Source organism: Dermochelys coriacea, chromosome 24 (assembly GCF_009764565.3).
Source record: "Dermochelys coriacea isolate rDerCor1 chromosome 24, rDerCor1.pri.v4, whole genome shotgun sequence".
NCBI lineage: Eukaryota > Metazoa > Chordata > Testudines > Dermochelyidae > Dermochelys > Dermochelys coriacea.
Window position 1 is genome coordinate 15536117 of NC_050091.1, and position 16488 is coordinate 15552604.

Genomic DNA, 16488 nt, shown 5'->3' on the forward strand with positions numbered 1-16488 from the left:
TGCTCCAGTGTCCCTCCACATGGTGACCTTCTTCCCGCCCACACTCACAGTTTCCCTCCACTCTGAGGGTATCTGGGAGGTATCTGAGCCTGAGGACCTCTGGTGTGATTCCGGTGCAATGAACGTAATCTGTTTCAGAGTAGCATACGTGTTAGTCTGTATTCGCAAAAAGAAAAGGAGTACTTGTGGCACCTTTTCTTTTTGTAATCCGTTGGGGTTCTTGGGGCAGTTGGCCTTTACATGCCCTGGCTCGTTACATTTAAAACATCATCCAGATGACGGGTCACTGGGGTGAGGTGGGTTTCTGGAGAACGGTGTGGCGGGATGATAAGGTGTCTGGAGTGTTCCTTGGGGTGTAGTTGGGGCCTTGGGCTGCCCCCCAGTAGTAGAGTGTGGTCTGAGGTTGTCCCTTCTGGTATCCACTCCAATTGCAACCAGGGTTGTTCCTCTCTCCTCCCTCCACCCATTTTGTTCCAGTTTGCCCCACCTCTCTGGTGGTCTGGGACTGCTCGTATTGATCAGCATAAAAAGCAAGACTTCCTGCCGAGTCCATTTTCTTATCCCATAAACACTGTTTTATATCATCCTTAGACATATTTAGGAATTGCTCCCGTATCATCAAATCCCACATTCCTCCAAAGCTAGTTACATCCCGTCCATTGAGCCATTTATCAAACAGATCTGTCATCTGGTTTAATAAGCCATATTACTTAGTCCAAATCCTCTCTTAAGGGCTCTAAATTTTATTCTGTAAGTTTCAGGTGTAACTTGAAATTGCTTTAAAACCAAATCCTTGAATTTATTGTATAGTCAGAAGCCTCATCAATAGACATCTTATTGAATATGTCCAGAGCTCTTCCAGTCAATTTTGCGACCAATGTGGTCATCTTGTGAGCTTGAGGAATTTTATGGAGTGTGCACCGTCTCTCAAAGGTGAGAAAATATTCAGCAATATCACTGGATTCATCATACTGTGGACATAGTCGCTCCATTTGTGGATTGTTGGGTAAGGATTGTTAGGGTTATCTTTCAGAGTAGCAGCCGTGTTAGTCTGTATTCGCAAAAAGAAAAGGAGTACTTGTGGCACCTTAGAGACTAACATTTATTTGAGCATAAGCTTTCGTGAGCTACAGCTCACTTCATCGGATGCATTTGGTGGAAAATACAGTGGGGAGATTTATATACACACACAGAGAACATGAAACAATGAGTTTTATCATACCCACGGTAAGGAGAGTGATCACTTAAGATGAGCCATCACCAGCAGCGGGGGGAGGGGGGGAAGGAGGAAAACCTCTCATGGTAACAAGCAAGGTAGGCTATTTCCAGCAGTTAACAAGAACATCTGAGGAACAGTGGGGGGTGGGGTGGGGTTGGGGGGGAGAAATAACATGGGGAAATAGTTTTACTTTGTGTAATGACTCATCCATTCCCAGTCTCTACTCAAGCCTAAGTTAATTGTATCCAGTTTGCAAATTAATTCCAATTCAGCAATCTCTCCTTGGAGTCTGTTTTTGAAGTTTTTTTGCTGAAGGATAGCCACCCTCAGGTCTGTAATCGAGTGACCGGAGAGACTGAAGTGTTCTCCAACTGGTTTTTGAATGTTATAATTCTTGACGTCTGATTTGTGTCCATTTATTCTTTTATGTAGAGACCAGTCCAGTTTGGCCAATGTACATGGCAGAGGGGCATTGCTGGCACATGATGGCATATATCACATTGGTAGATGCGCAGGTGAATGAGCCTCTGATAGCGTGGCTGATGTGATTAGGCCCTATGATGGTGTCCCCTGAATAGATATGTGGACAGAGTTGGCAACGGGCTTTGTTGCAAGGATAGGTTCCTGGGTTAGTGGTTCTGGTGTGTGGTTGCTGGTGAGTATTTGCTTAAGGTTGGGGGGCTGTCTGTAAGCAAAGACTGGCCTGTCTCCCAAGATCTGTGAGAGTGATGGGTCGTCCTTCAGGATAGGTTGTAGATCCTTGATGATGCGTTGGAGAGGTTTTAGTAGGGGGCTGAAGGTGATGGCTAGTGGCGTTCCGTTATTTTCTTTGTTGGGCCTGTCCTGTAGTAGGTGACTTCTGGGTACTCTTCTGGCTCTGTCAATCTGTTTCTTCACTTCAGCAGGTGGGTATTGTAGTTGTAGGAATGCATGATAGAGATCTTGTAGGTGTTTGTCTCTGTCTGAGGGGTTGGAGCAAATGCGGTTATATGGTAGAGCTTGGCTGTAGACAATGGATCGTGTGGTATGATCTGGATGAAAGCTAGAGGCATGTAGGTAGGAATAGCGGTCAGTAGGTTTCCGATATAGGGTGGTGTTTATGTGACCATCGCTTATTAGCACCGTAGTGTCCAGGAAGTGGATCTCTTGTGTGGACTGGTCCAGGCTGAGGTTGATGGTGGGATGGAAATTGTTGAAATCATGGTGGAATTCCTCAAGGGTTTCTTTTCCATGGGTCCAGATGATGAAGATGTCATCAATGTAGCACAAGTAGAGTAGAGGCATTAGGAGACGAGAGCTGAGGAAGCGTTGTTCTAAGTCAGCCATAAAAATGTTGGCATACTGTGGGGCCACGCGGGTACCCATCGCAGTGCCGCTGATTTGAAGGTATACATTGTCCCCAAATGTGAAATAGTTATGGGTGAGGACAAAGTCACAAAGTTCAGCCACCAGGTTAGCCGTGACATTATCGGGGATACTGTTCCTGACGGCTTGTAGTCCATCTTTGTGTGGAATGTTGGTGTAGAGGGCTTCTACATCCATAGTGGCTAGGATGGTGTTTTTAGGAAGATCACCCAGAAGTCATCTACTACAGGACAGGCCCAACAAAGAAAATAACGGAACGTCACTAGCCATCACCTTCAGCCCCCAACTAAAACCTCTCCAACGCATCATCAAGGATCTACAACCTATTCTGAGGGACAACCCATCACTCTCTCAGATCTTGGGAGACAGACCAGTCCTTGCTTACAGACAGCCCCCCAATCTGGAGCAAATACTCACCAGCAACCACACACCACACAACAGAACCACTAACCCAGGAACCTATCCTTGCAACAAAGCCCGTTGCCAACTCTGTCCACATATCTATTCAGGGGATACCATCATAGGGCCTAATCACATCAGCCACACTATCAGAGGCTCGTTCACCTGTGCATCTACCAATGTGATATATGCCATCATGTGCCAGCAATGCCCCTCTGCCATGTACATTGGTCCAACTGGACAGTCTCTACGTAAAAGGATGAATGGACACAAATCAGACATCAAGAATTATAACATTCAAAAACCAGTCGGAGAACCCTTCAATCTCTCCGGTCACTCGATTACAGACCTGAGGGTGGCTATCCTTCAACAAAAAAGCTTCAGAAACAGACTCCAACGAGAGACTGCTGAATTGGAATTAATTTGCAAACTGGATACAATTAACTTAGGCTTGAATAGAGACTGGGAATGGATGAGTCATTACACAAAGTAAAACTATTTCCCCATGGTATTTCTCCCTCCCACCCCACCCCCCACTGTTCCTCTGATATTCTTGTTAACTGCTGGAATTAGCCTACCTTGCTTGTCACCATGAAAGGTTTTCCTCCTTTCCCCCCCCTGCTGCTGGTGATGGTTTATCTTAAGTGATCACTCTCCTTACAGTGTGTATGATAAACGCATTGTTTCATGTTCTCTGTCTGTGTATATCAATCTCCCCACTGTATTTTCCACCAAATGCATCTGATGAAGTGAGCTGTAGCTCATGAAAGTTTATGCTCTAATAAATTTGTTAGTCTCTAAGGTGCCACAAGTACTCCTTTTCTTTTTAGGGTTATCTGTTATATTCTGCTGAGCCTTTGCCTTCTCTATCTCCAGTGCATGCTTCCTCTCTTTACCCATCTCCTCCATTTCTTTTTCCCTTGCCTCCATAGCTCTCCTGTGGGCAGCCTCCTGGGCTTTTTCTGCCTTTTTCACTGCCTCCATAGCTCTCTGGAGTTTCTTTTCTTTCTCTTTTGCTTATAGTCTGGTTAACTCTAGTTTATGTTGGGCCTTGCTTTCTGTCATCCTAGCCTCTCTGTTTTTAACTAACTTTACACCGAGAGTTTGAAAGAAAACAACAAAAGAAAAAAAAACCTGGCTTGTAAAATTTTGCTGTGCTGTAACCCGATATCTATGTTTTGTTTTGTTTTCTGATAGCTCTTCTCAGCCTACAGAAAAATCCTTTTGTTATGCCTGCTGCTCTGTCCTCCAGGCAGAGAGACAGAAACTACAGCTGCAATCCTCTTTTACACAACCTTTTAAAATCTTGCTGTGTTTCTGGTTCAAAATGATCCCACCGCTCTGCCACCATGTCAAGGTTCCTTCCACACTCTGAATTCTAGGGCACAGATGTGGAGACCTGCATGAAATACCCCCAAGCTTATTCTTACCAGCTTAGGTTAAAAACTTCCCCAAGGTACAAACTTTGCCTTGTCCTTGAACCATATGCTGCCACCACCAAGCGTGTTAAACAAAGAACAGGGAAAGAGACCACTTGGAGACGTCTTCCCCAAAACATCCCCCCCCCAAGCCCTACACCCCTTTTCCTGGGGAAGGCTTGATAAAAATCCTCACCAATTTGTACAGGTGAACACAGACCCAAACCCTTGGATCTTAAGAACAATGAAAAATCAATCAGGTTCTTAAAAGAAGAATTTTAATTAAAGAAAAGGTAAAAGAATCACCTCTGTAAAATCAGGATGGTAAATACCTTACAGGGTAATCAGATTCAAAACATAGAGAATCCCTCTAGGCAAAACCTTAAATTACAAAAAGACTGAAAAACAGGAATATAAATTCCATCCTGCATAGCTTATTTTACCAGCCATTAAACAAAAGGAAATCTAACGCATTTCTAACTAGATTACTTACTAACTTAACAGAAGTTCTGAGTCTGCATTCCTGATCTGTTCCCGGCAAAAGCATCACACAGACACACAAACGCTTTGTTTCCCCCTCCCCTCCAGATTTGAAAGTATCTTGTCTCCCCATTGGTCATTTTGGTCAGGTGCCAGTGAGATTATTTTAGCTTCTTAACCTTTTAGGGGTGAAAGGGTTTTCCCTCTGGTCAGGAGGGATTTTATAGCACTGTATACAGAAAGGTGGTTACCCTTCCCTTTATTTTTATGATATGGGTCAAGCAGAGCGAGGGCAGATGTATCAACCCAACTGGGGAAATCACACTGCCCAGCTGCTTAATCTCTCTGGATTGTAGTTTGGCATCTGTAAAATGGGGCTAATACCAGTTTCCCACCTCCTAGGTGTGTCATGAAGAGAAATACATTATGAGCTGCTCCAATACTGTAGTAATGGGGGCCACATATGTACCTAAGACAGACAGATCAGTAAGGGGAAGTATTGAGTAGTACTGGATATCAATAAGACCTTCCACAGTCAAACTAGTTGGGATCAAAATTATATAAAGGATACCGGCACCTTATTGGTCATAGCATTGGGAAGCTACTCTCTAACTGGGGCGAGTATGCATATTTGTCCATCATGGGGCAGAAGATGGACTATGATTCTGATTCAGTGCAGCAATTCCTTCATTCCTCTGGCCTTTAAATAAGTAGCAGCTATTGAAACACTGGAGAACAGCCCAAAAATCTCTTACCTTCAGCCCCTCTCAGTGCTGCTGATTTATCTCTGAGAAGCAGCAAGAGAGAGATTTGTCCTTTGCATCTCCCTCTCTCTGTCTTTCACTGTCTCTGCCTCTCCTCTTTATACAGAGAGCAATTGGCAAGCCCCCGTTCCACAGAACTCACTGGCAAAACTCCCACTGATCAAAGTTTGAGCTCCTAACATCCAAGATCCAAACAATGTCACAGGTGGAATCAATATCTCAAAACTCTGCACTGTCATCGCTAGTATCAACTCTTATCTCAAAGGTTGTGGGGAAGGTCCTATTGGGCAACATCCATTCATCAGTGTGGGGGTGGAGGACAGTGCTAGAACTGCAAATTCTCACTTTCCTGATACTACTTGCCCGGTATGGGGCTCTGAAGTGCCTGGGAGCAGCAATCAGTCTCCAGACAGATAGCTTTAAGAAGGTGTGGGGAGCTGGGCCTCTCTGCTTTAGGGGGCAGCCTGCTTTTTCTCTCTCTGATGTTGATTTCTTGTCTGCTATCATTCTGAATTCTAAGAGAGAAAGTTGTGTTACATTGCAACCTTTCACCAAGAGCATTTGTGCTTTTAGCTAACATCTGTGTGTGCGGGCCATGAGCACAGCAATCAGGAGGCTGGTGGTAGGGCTTGGCTACACTTGTGAGTTACAGCGCAATAAAGGAATCCCGGGCGCACTGGCAAGGCACGTAGAGCGCTCTGACTCTGCGGCTATAACGCTGCTGGTACTCCACCTCGGCGAGAGGACTAACGGTTGCTGCGCCCCGCTGGAGCGCTGCGGCGCCAGTGTGAACGAGGTGTTGCATTACCGTGCTCTGGTCAGCCTCTGGAAACATCCCATAATCCCCTTAAGTCAAGTGGCCACTCTGGTCATTGCTTTTGAATCACTGCAGGAATGCGGATATGCCCTTTGAAAGCTCCATTTCTGACAGCTGGCTGCTTATCTGCTCCGAGACAAAGCCACCATTACTGTGGAATGCTGTGTGTGAGAGAAAGAGGTGGGGGGGTCTGCTGCTGTTTGAACTTACAAGACAGCATGCTGACATGCTCCCAGCCCCCACAAAACCCACTCTCTCTCCCCCCACATACACACAACACACTCCCTGCCACACTCCACCCCAGCCCTTCCATTTGAAAAGCACGTTGCAGTCATTTGCATGCTGGAATAGCTGCCCATAATGCACCGCTCCCAATGCCGCTGCAAGTGCCTCAAATATGGCCACGCCAGTGCGCTTGAAGCTGTCAGTGTGGACAGACTGCCGCGCGTTCCTGACTGCGCTCTCCGAAGGCGGGTTTAACTCAAAGCGCTCTACATCTGCAAGTGTGGCCATGCCCTAAACCAAAGGTTGTGGCAGTCCCATGCCAATGACTGAGGAAAGATTACAGGGATTGGCAGCGTTACCCGTGCCAGGGGAGGGGAAATCAATATGCAAAGTGCTCTGTGGCCTTACACCAGGAAGCTGGCTATGCACTGTCGCAGGTTATCTTTGTGTTAGCCTGTCCAGAGAGTGCTGGAACACTGCTTCATAGGGGAAACAAACTGTCCCTATGGGTGCAGACCCACCCCTCTGTGCATATGCCTTGCTGTAGCTGAGAGTAGTAAACAGCCAGACGCCCAACAGGAGCAGGAGGTGCGAATCCGCGGCACGACAGGACACTGAACTGCAAGCCCTCGACCAAGCCATGTGTCCACATCAGGGGCTGACAGGAAACACACATGGCGGAAGTTTGCCGATGATGAGCCCCATTGTCATTAGGGACACCACCGAAGGCTCTGGGATGCTGATCATGGGAGTATTGGAGGGTATTCGTTTCGATTGATTATTGGGAAATGATATAACAGGGTTAAACCCAAAGATTTGGGGGTGACAAGGGAGGGCAGAGGCACCTGAAAAACTCCCCATGTGTGCCCTGATAGGGTGCGTCTACACTGCATGGTTTTTTCGGTGGCACGTAGTTTACATACCCTCAGCTCTTCCCCATCCCAGCATGGGTATAGATTGCAGCGTAGGCAGTGAGGCAAGGAATAAGCCTGTGGAGTAAAGACACACCTGAAGGGTGTGGGTGTGCATCCCCAGACCCTACATGTTCGCTACTGGCCCAGGTCATGCCATCCTGTCTGCACTGCACTGCCGGAGCCTTTCCCCGCTGCATGGGAAGAGCCCAGCGGTGCTGGCAGGCAGAGGGAAAGAAGCTCGACCTTTCCCTGCTGCCTCCCCTCTGCCAAAGTCTTTCACTGACACATGTAGTGACACACGCAGCATGCTTTTCACTGTGGTGTTTAGCTACACATGTGCAACATGCCGCCGAAAGTGGCATGTAGTGTAGATGTAGCCACAGTATGCTCCAGAGGGAAAGGTACAGCTGAGGGGTTTTAAATTGTTCTGTCACATTTTTTGAAAATTGATTTGACTCCTGGTCCTGCCTCAGCACAGCGGGATGAACTAGATGACCTCTCAAGGTCCTCCATTAGATATCATAGAAGATTAGGGTTGGAAGAGACCTCAGGAGGTCATCTAGTCCAATCCCCTGCTCAAAGCAGGACCAACACCAACTAAATCAACCCAGCCAGGGCTTTGTCAAGCCAGGCCTTAAAAACCTCTAAGGATGGAGATTCCACCACTTCCCTAGGAAACCCATTCCAGTGCTTCACCACCCTCCTAGTGAAATAATTTTTCCTAATATTCAACCTAGACCTCCCACACTGCAACTTGAGACCATTGCTCCTCACTCTGTCATCTGCCACCATTGAGAACAGTCTAGCTCTATCCTCTTTTGACCCCCCCCCCCCCCCCGTTCAGGTAGCTGAAGGCTGCTATCAAATCCCCCCTCACTCTTCTCTTCTGCAGACTAAACAAGACCAGTTCCCTCAGCCTCTCCTTGTAAGTCATGTGCCCTGTCAGGGTTCCCTCCCCCAACTCTGGACTCTGGAGTACAGATGTGGGAACCCCCATGAAAGAAAGACCACCTAAGCTTATATTCTACCAGCTTAGGTTAAAAAGTTCCCCAAGGCACAAATTCCTTTCCTTATCCTTGGAAGGTATTGCTGCCACCAGCAAGTGATTTACACAAAATTTCAGGGAAGGGTCACTTGGAATCCCTATCCCCCCAAAATATCCCCCCAGGCCCATACACCCCTTTCCTGGGGAGGCTTAAGAATAATATACCAACCAATTGGTTAGCAATGTGAGCACAGACCAGGCTCTTCGTCTTCAGGACACTGAAAATCAATCAGGTTCTTAAAAGAAGAACTTTATTTATAAAGAAAAAGTAAAAGAATCACACCTGCAAAATCAGGATGGAAGGTAACTTTACACGGTAAATAAAAAGATTTTAAACACAGAGGATTCCCCTCTGGCTCAGATTCATAGCTACAAAAACAGGAATAAAACTACTTTTATAGCATAGGAAAATTCACAAGCTAAAACAAAAAAAATAACCTAACACATTTCCTTGCCTTGTTTACAACTTCTGTGATTTTAGATGGCATATTCCAGGCATATTTTCAGGAGATGTTGTACCTGATTGGGTTCTCTCTCCATTGGGAGAGGGAACAAACAAAGAGAACAACAAACAAATCCAAAGAGAACAACAAACAAGAGAACAACAAACAAATCCAAAGAGAACAACAAACAAGAGAACAACAAACCAATCCTTCCCTCCTGTAGTGAATTGGAATAGGGTGGCAGCCCTTGAAATAGTTCCAGCAGTGCTCACCACGTTCTAGGGTTTTGAAGCCGCCAGAAACCAGCCACAGCGGCAATGTGCCTGTAGCTTGGCCTTGCATTTAGCGAACATCAGTATCTGAGCTCTAGCCATGCCTATGTGGCTTCTCCATATGGTTTTTGCTAGCTTCCAAATCATACAACACGGTGAGCACTGTTATGGGGCTAGCCAGCCATTTAAAGGCACACTACCCTCCTTCCCATATTCTGCACAGACAACTGTAAATGTCCCCTCTCTGCCCCAAAACTAGATTAGCCAGAGCAAGTCCTCAGATGGGGCTCGGAAAGAATTAGCGCTGGTGATTGAACCTTGGTGGCACCACTATATTCTATGGACCATGTTTCTGATCCAGTGAAACAATTACATTACTCCAGCTATTAAACAACAGCAGGTACTGAAATGCCAGAGAACAACCCAAAATCTGTCTTCTGCCCCTCAGTGCTTCCAAATTACCCTCTAAGAAGCAGCGAGAGAGAGATATTTCCAATTTCCCTCTCTCTGTCTTTGCTTCTTTCCTTTATATCAAGAGCAACTGCAAGGCTGTAGACGCTGGTGATTGCTTTTCTCACTGAAGTTTTCAGAAAAAGTTTCCATTCAGACCCCATGCCATCCTGCCAAGCTATGAGTGCATTTGGCTCTCCGGTTAATTAATGACAGAGCCAGGCCTTGGTTCTCTCAAAGGGCATGTCTACATGGCAATAAAAGACCCACGGTCAGCTGACTTGGGTTTGGACTGCAGGGCTTTACAACTGCAGTGTATACATTCCAGCATGGGATGCAGCCTGGGCTCTGGGACCCTCCCCACTCATGGGGACCCAGAGCCCAAATGTCTACACTGCAATTTGGTAGCCCCACGAACTCGCGTCAGCTGAGACGGGCCAGCCACGGGTGTTCTGTTACAGTGTAGACATACCCAAAGAGACAAAAAAGGTGATCCCAGATCTTCCTCTTCGCAGATATTTGCATGTTTGAACTCTAATCTGAAGCATTAGCAAACCCAGCTAAATTGCAACACTGTTTGAATTGAGGTCAATGACTTCTCAGATATTGACTAATTTCTGGTAAATTCTGTAAATATCCCACAGGCTGCCAAGTCCTGATTAGTCAACACGCCCCTGCTTGAACCCCCTCCCCCCTTGCCAAACAACTACAAAAGACATTTCACCAGTTGAATCCCAGAGATACTGAGTTCTTTGGAACCCCCGGAGAAGAAAATAACGTATTTTCGCTGGCCTGGTAAATTACCACTGGTGTTACGGGGCTTATTTCTTTACCCTCTCACTTCCCTAGTCCTTCTTGCATGAACAGAGAGCAACAATACCCGAAGTCCAAAGGTGAAAACAATTCAATGTTTGTTGGGTTGAACTTCCAGCAAGCTTAAATCCAAGTTCCTTTTTCCTTATTTTCAAATCCCAGCTTACTTCCTGTTTGCCCCCTAATTTATATAATCATATTCTTAGCTATACCTTAACCAATCATTCTACTGAAATTTACCTAACCAATCCTAACATATTGTAACATGATTAGCTAACTAATTATATCCCACCCCCTTAATTAGTTTACACCCAGCAAAATTAATTATACAGCAGACAGAAACAATCACAGAACCAGACAAAGACCATGCAAATAAACTATAACAAAGTGGGAACTATAATAACAAAACAATACAGAAGTAAGGATTTTACAACTACATCTATAAAGACATAAGGGTTTCCCAGCTGTGTCTATTGATAAGTGAGTTCTTACCAAACTATCAAACTAAATTTCCTTTTACATCTTCTAGGTGCTTCCCTTTCTCTGGAGGTGATAGATTGGATCACCTTTCTAACAGCCCCACAGGGACAGGCCCGTGGCCTCCCTGGCTCCAAGTCTGGACCTTTGGCACCAGCGACCCGTCTCTCTCCATGGCCCCTGCAGCGAATCCAGCCACGCCAGATCCCTGCGGCAACCGCGTATGGGCCCTTCATGGAGCAAGCCTCTCAGGGAGCATTTACAGTGGCACCAGCAGCCTTTGCAAAACAAGTTCACTCTTGGTTAGCTGCCTGGCTACAGAAGCTGAACGGCCTTAGGTCAGCACAGGGAAATAAAGGTTAAAGCATGGACCATTCTGCTTCTGTCTCCGGCTGACCTCCTGGGTCAGCCCCCACGTGTCCCCTAGCTGCTTCCCCAGCCCTCTCTCCCCACACCTCCCAATCCCTTGGTCTCCCGCTGGGGTCAGCACTCAGCTTCCCTGCCGAGAGGTGGGGAAATCCACCTCCCGGTGGGGCCTTGGTTGCTAGTGTCAGGGGACTGCTGGCCCCTCACTGACCCTTAAGGGGTCTGTGGTTGGCCCTCTCCCAGGACCAAAAGAAAGAGGAAGGGTTGATGGGAAATCAGGACCCTGAGACTGATGGTCTCCAGGGGCAAGGGGGGAGAGGCCAATGCTCCATGTCAGCCTGATTGACAGGCCAGGCAGGCCAATGAGGGAGTCAGGAGTGCAGGGTCCTGTCCTCCCTGTGAGCTGGAGCTGCCAGGGGCCAGAGCAAGCCAGGTCAGGAGAGAGCCGGAGCCGGAGCTGAGCTGGGGAGTGAAGCCGCGCCGGCCAGAGGGTTGCCAACTTTCTAATTGCACAAAGCCGAACACCCTAGCCCCACCCCTTCCCCGAGGCCCCGCCCACTGCATTCCCCCACCCTCCCTCACTTTCACTGGGCTGGGGCAGGGCTCTAACTGGGGGAGTGGGCTCTGGGGTGGGGCTAGAAATGTGGGGTTCAGAGTGTTGGAGGGAGCTCTGGCTGGGCCAAGGAGTTGGGATGCAGGAGGGGGGGTGAGAGCTCTGGCTGGTGGTGCAGGCTCTGGGGTGGGGCCAGGAATGAGGGATTTGTGGTGCAGGAGAGGGCTCCAGGCTGGGGGATGGGGCCAAAGGAGTCGGAGTGTGGTGGGGGCGGTGAGTTGAGGCAGGGAGTTGGGGTGCAGGAGCGGGTACAGGCTGTGGGTGCGAGCTCCAGGGTGGGGCTGGGGAGGAGGGTTTTGAGGTGCAGGAGGGGGCTTCAGGTTTGCGGGGTTTCAGGGCTGGGGTAGAGGGTTGGGGCACGGGCTTACCTCGGACAGCTCCGGTCAGCGGTGCAGCAGGGCTAAGGCAGGCTCCCGGTCCGTCCTGGCTCCGTGCTGCGTCCCAGAAGTGGTCTGCAGGTCTGGCTCCTAGGCTGGGGGGGGGGGGGCGGCGGCTCCCAGCCAATGGTAGTGCAGAGCCAGTGCTCAGGGAGGGGGCAGCGTGCAGAGCCCCGTGGACCCCCGGCCTAGGAGACAGACCTGCTGGCCGCTTTCGGGGTGCAGCGCAGAGCCAGGACAGGTATGGACTAGCCTGCCTTAGCCCCGCTGCACTGGTGACTGGACTTTTAATGGCCCAGTCAATGGTGCTGACCGGAGCCGCCAGGGTCCCTTTTCGATGGTGCGTTCCAGACAAAAACTGGACACCTGGCAACCCTAGCTGGCCAGAGCAGCAGCAGAGCTGTGCCGGGCCGAGCCAGAGGAGCAGGTCTGTGCTGGGAGCAGAGCTGGGGATGGAGCTGTCCGGTGCCGGGTGCGGTGAGCAAGGGAGGACCCTGGGCAGTGGGCCCAGTGCAGGAAAATGTCCCCAGCCAAGAGGCCTAGCCGGCCTCATTGGGAGGGGAGTCATAATGCCGGGGGAGGGAACGACTCGGGGCCTGAGGCAGGCGAGACACCCGGTGGCAGAGTGTGCTCCGAAGGCTGGAAATGCAGAGCAGACCTGTGATGGGAGGGGGAGAGCTGCAGCAACTGCAGCCAGAGAAGCCCAGGGGGCTGGAGGCAGAGCAGCAGCAGCCGTGCTGAGGCAGAGTGGTGGGGCTGGGGCTGGGGCTGCAGCTGTCTGGAGCCGGGTGCGGTGAGCAGCTGGGGAGAGCGAGGGGGAGACAAGCTTTGGAGTTTACACAGAGCTCTTCCTCCTGCGCAGATTCCCGAATGTCTGGCTGGCTCCTTAGCAAACTAACCGCTCGATTCCCTGGCCCCTAAACTCCTAACTTGTTTTGGATCTAAGAAACCAGACAGCTCTGTTAGTGCGTCTGAAATTCACAAGCTTGGCCAGCGCTGGGCTAGTTAATTCTGTGTCCTGGCACCCAATAAATGAGAGAGGAGAGGTGGGTGAATGTAGTGGGACAGCTGCCCCACTCCTGCAGAACAGGGGTTAAAGCAGCCCTGGAGAGGGCTGTGGCTGGGAAAAGGAGTGAAAGCAGCTGAGGGAGTAGCTGACCACAAGTGTGGCCAGCTTAATTAGGGCCCAGCTGGCCCTTATAAGAGGGCTGGGGGCCAGGAACTGAAGAGTATAATTCTAGTCCTGGAGTGGGAAGGGCTAGCTGCCTATAAGCAAGGTTCCTGAAACGGAGCAGTGCTGGGGAAGGGCAAAGGGAACTCGGGAGCTCCAGCCTGGTAAACCCCCAGGCTGCAGGCCTTGTTAAAGGCCAAAGCAGGTACTGGGGTTGCAGAGGTGCAGCCCAGGGTTAGGCAGAGGCAGCAGGTCCTAACCCCTTGCCAATGATGAGTGGCCATTGCAGAATGCAGTCTGCCCCAGTGAGCGAGGCTAGATGATGACTGGCAGTAGCCACTGAGGCAAGGTGGGTTTAGAGAGTTGAGGGTTCCACTGGGAGGGGAAACCCACAGTAAGGGGGTACTGCTGGGGGCAGAACCCTGAGGTAAAGAGGCACCAGGGTCCAGGAGGGATACTGGGCCTGAGGCAGGTGAGACACCTGGTAACAGAGGGTGCTCCGAAGGCTGGAAAGAGTTAATTCCTAGACAACCAGCAGGAGGTGCTGCGCCAGTGAGTCTTCACCTCGCTACAGTGAGGTAATATATTTTATTGGACCAACTTCTGCTAGTGAAAGAAACAAGCCATCTCAGACCTGAAGAAAAGCTCTGTGTAAGCTCAAAAGCCTATCTCTTTCACCAACACACGCTGGTGCACTAATAGATATTCTCTCACCCGGCTGTAGCTCACGAAAGCTTATGCTCAAATAAATTTGTTAGTCTCTAAGGTGCCACAAGTACTTTTCTTTTTGCGAATACAGACTAACACGCCTGCTACTCTGAAACCTCTCGCCCACCTTGTCTCTGTAATATCCTGGGACCAACATGGCTACAAGAACACTGCAAACCCAATAAATAACTCATCAGCTGCAAGAGGCCTATTAATGATCAAATTACTGGCATGGGTTGTGTGGTGGGAGTGGCCGGTTCTTTGGAATTTCAGAAGTCAACAAACTCATGTCTCTCCCCTTAATTAATTACAGCTGGCCTCCTGATGGCCAAACATGTATCAGTCAAAGCCTCTGTGAAGTGGGAGGAACCTGAGGAAGAGCTCTGTGTTAGTTGGAAAGTTTGTCTCTCATCTTCGGAAGCTGGTCCAATAAAAGATATTGATAATATCTTATATAATATTAATAAATAATATTATATTATATAGTTATTATAATTATATTAATATTAATATATTATATTATATTTTATATATGAACCTTCATATTCACCACTGTTGTCAAGGTTCCTTCCCCACTCTGAACTCTAGGGTACAGATGTGGGGACCAGCATAAAAGACCCTCTAAGCTTATTCTTACCAGCTTAGGTTAAAACTTCCCCAAGGCACAGATTTCTTTCTTGCCTTGGGAACCAGCTTAGGTTAAAAACCTGATACACTGCCACCACCAATCGATTTAAACAAAGAATAGGGAAAGAGACCCCTTGGAGACATCTTCCCCCAAAATATGCCCCCAAACCCTACACCCCCCTTTCCTGGGGAAGGCTTGATAATGATATCCTCATCAATTGGTACAGGTGAACACAGACCCAAACCCTTGGATCTTAAGAACAATGAAAAATCAATCAGGTTCTAAAAAGAAGAATTTTATTTAAAGAAAAAGTAAAAGAATCACCTCTGTAAAATCAGGATGGTAAATACTTTACAGGGTAATCAGATTTAAAACATAGAGAATCCCTCTAGGCAAAACCTTAAGTTGCAAAAAGACACAAAAACAGGAATACACATTCCCTCCAGCACAGCGAATTTCACAAGCCAAAAAAAACAAAAGAAAATCTAACGCATTTTCTAGCTAGATTACTTACTAACTTTACAGGAGTTGGACACCTTGCATCCTTGATCTGTTCCCGGCACAGGTATCACACAGACAGACAAAACCCTTTGTCCCCCCCTCCAGATTTGAAAGAATCTTGTCCCCTCATTGGCCATTTTGGGTCAGGTGACAGCTAGGTTACCTTAGCTTCTTAACCCTTTACAGGTGAGAGGATATTGCCTCTGGCCAGGAGAGATTTTATAGCACTGTATACAGAAAGGTGGTTATCCTTCCCTTTATATTTATGACATGCCCCCCAAATCACATATAGGGTGAAACACTGGCTGTGATTTCTTCCTGGAACTCTAGGAGAAAACAGAGTTAATAAGACACATGGATCTCTAAATATAATACTAACTGTATAAAGATTAACAATATTTTCCACATCTCAAGGACAATTTTAACCAGTTGATTCTGGGAAACTTTCATGGGAGAGTGCATCAGCCACTTCGTTAGAAGCTCCTGAAATGTGTTGTATGTCGAAATCAAAATCTTGGAGAGCTAAACTCCACCAAATAAGCTTTTTGTTGTTTCCCTTGGAGGTATGAAGCCACTGTAGCGCAGCATGGTCGGTTTGCAGGTGGAAACACCGTCTCCAAACATATGGGCGTAGCTTTTCCAGAGCATAGACAATGGCGTAACATTCCTTTCCACTGATTGACCAGTGGCTTTCCCTCTCAGACAGCTTTTTGCTGAGAAACACGACAGGATGGAACTCTTGATTCGGTCCTTCCTGTATTAAGACTGCTCCCACACCACGCTCGGATGCATCTGTGGTTATTAGGAACGGTTTGTCAAAGTCTGGGGCCCTTAACACAGGGTCAGACATGAGTGTCGCTTTAAGCTGGTTAAAGGCCTTCTGACACTCTTCAGTCCACTGAACTGCATTTGGCTGTTTCTTTTTGGTTAGGTCTGTCAGTGGGGTGGCGATTTGGTTGTATTGCGGTACAAATCGCCTGTAATATCTGGAAAAAAGAAAAGGAGTACTTATGGCACCTTAGA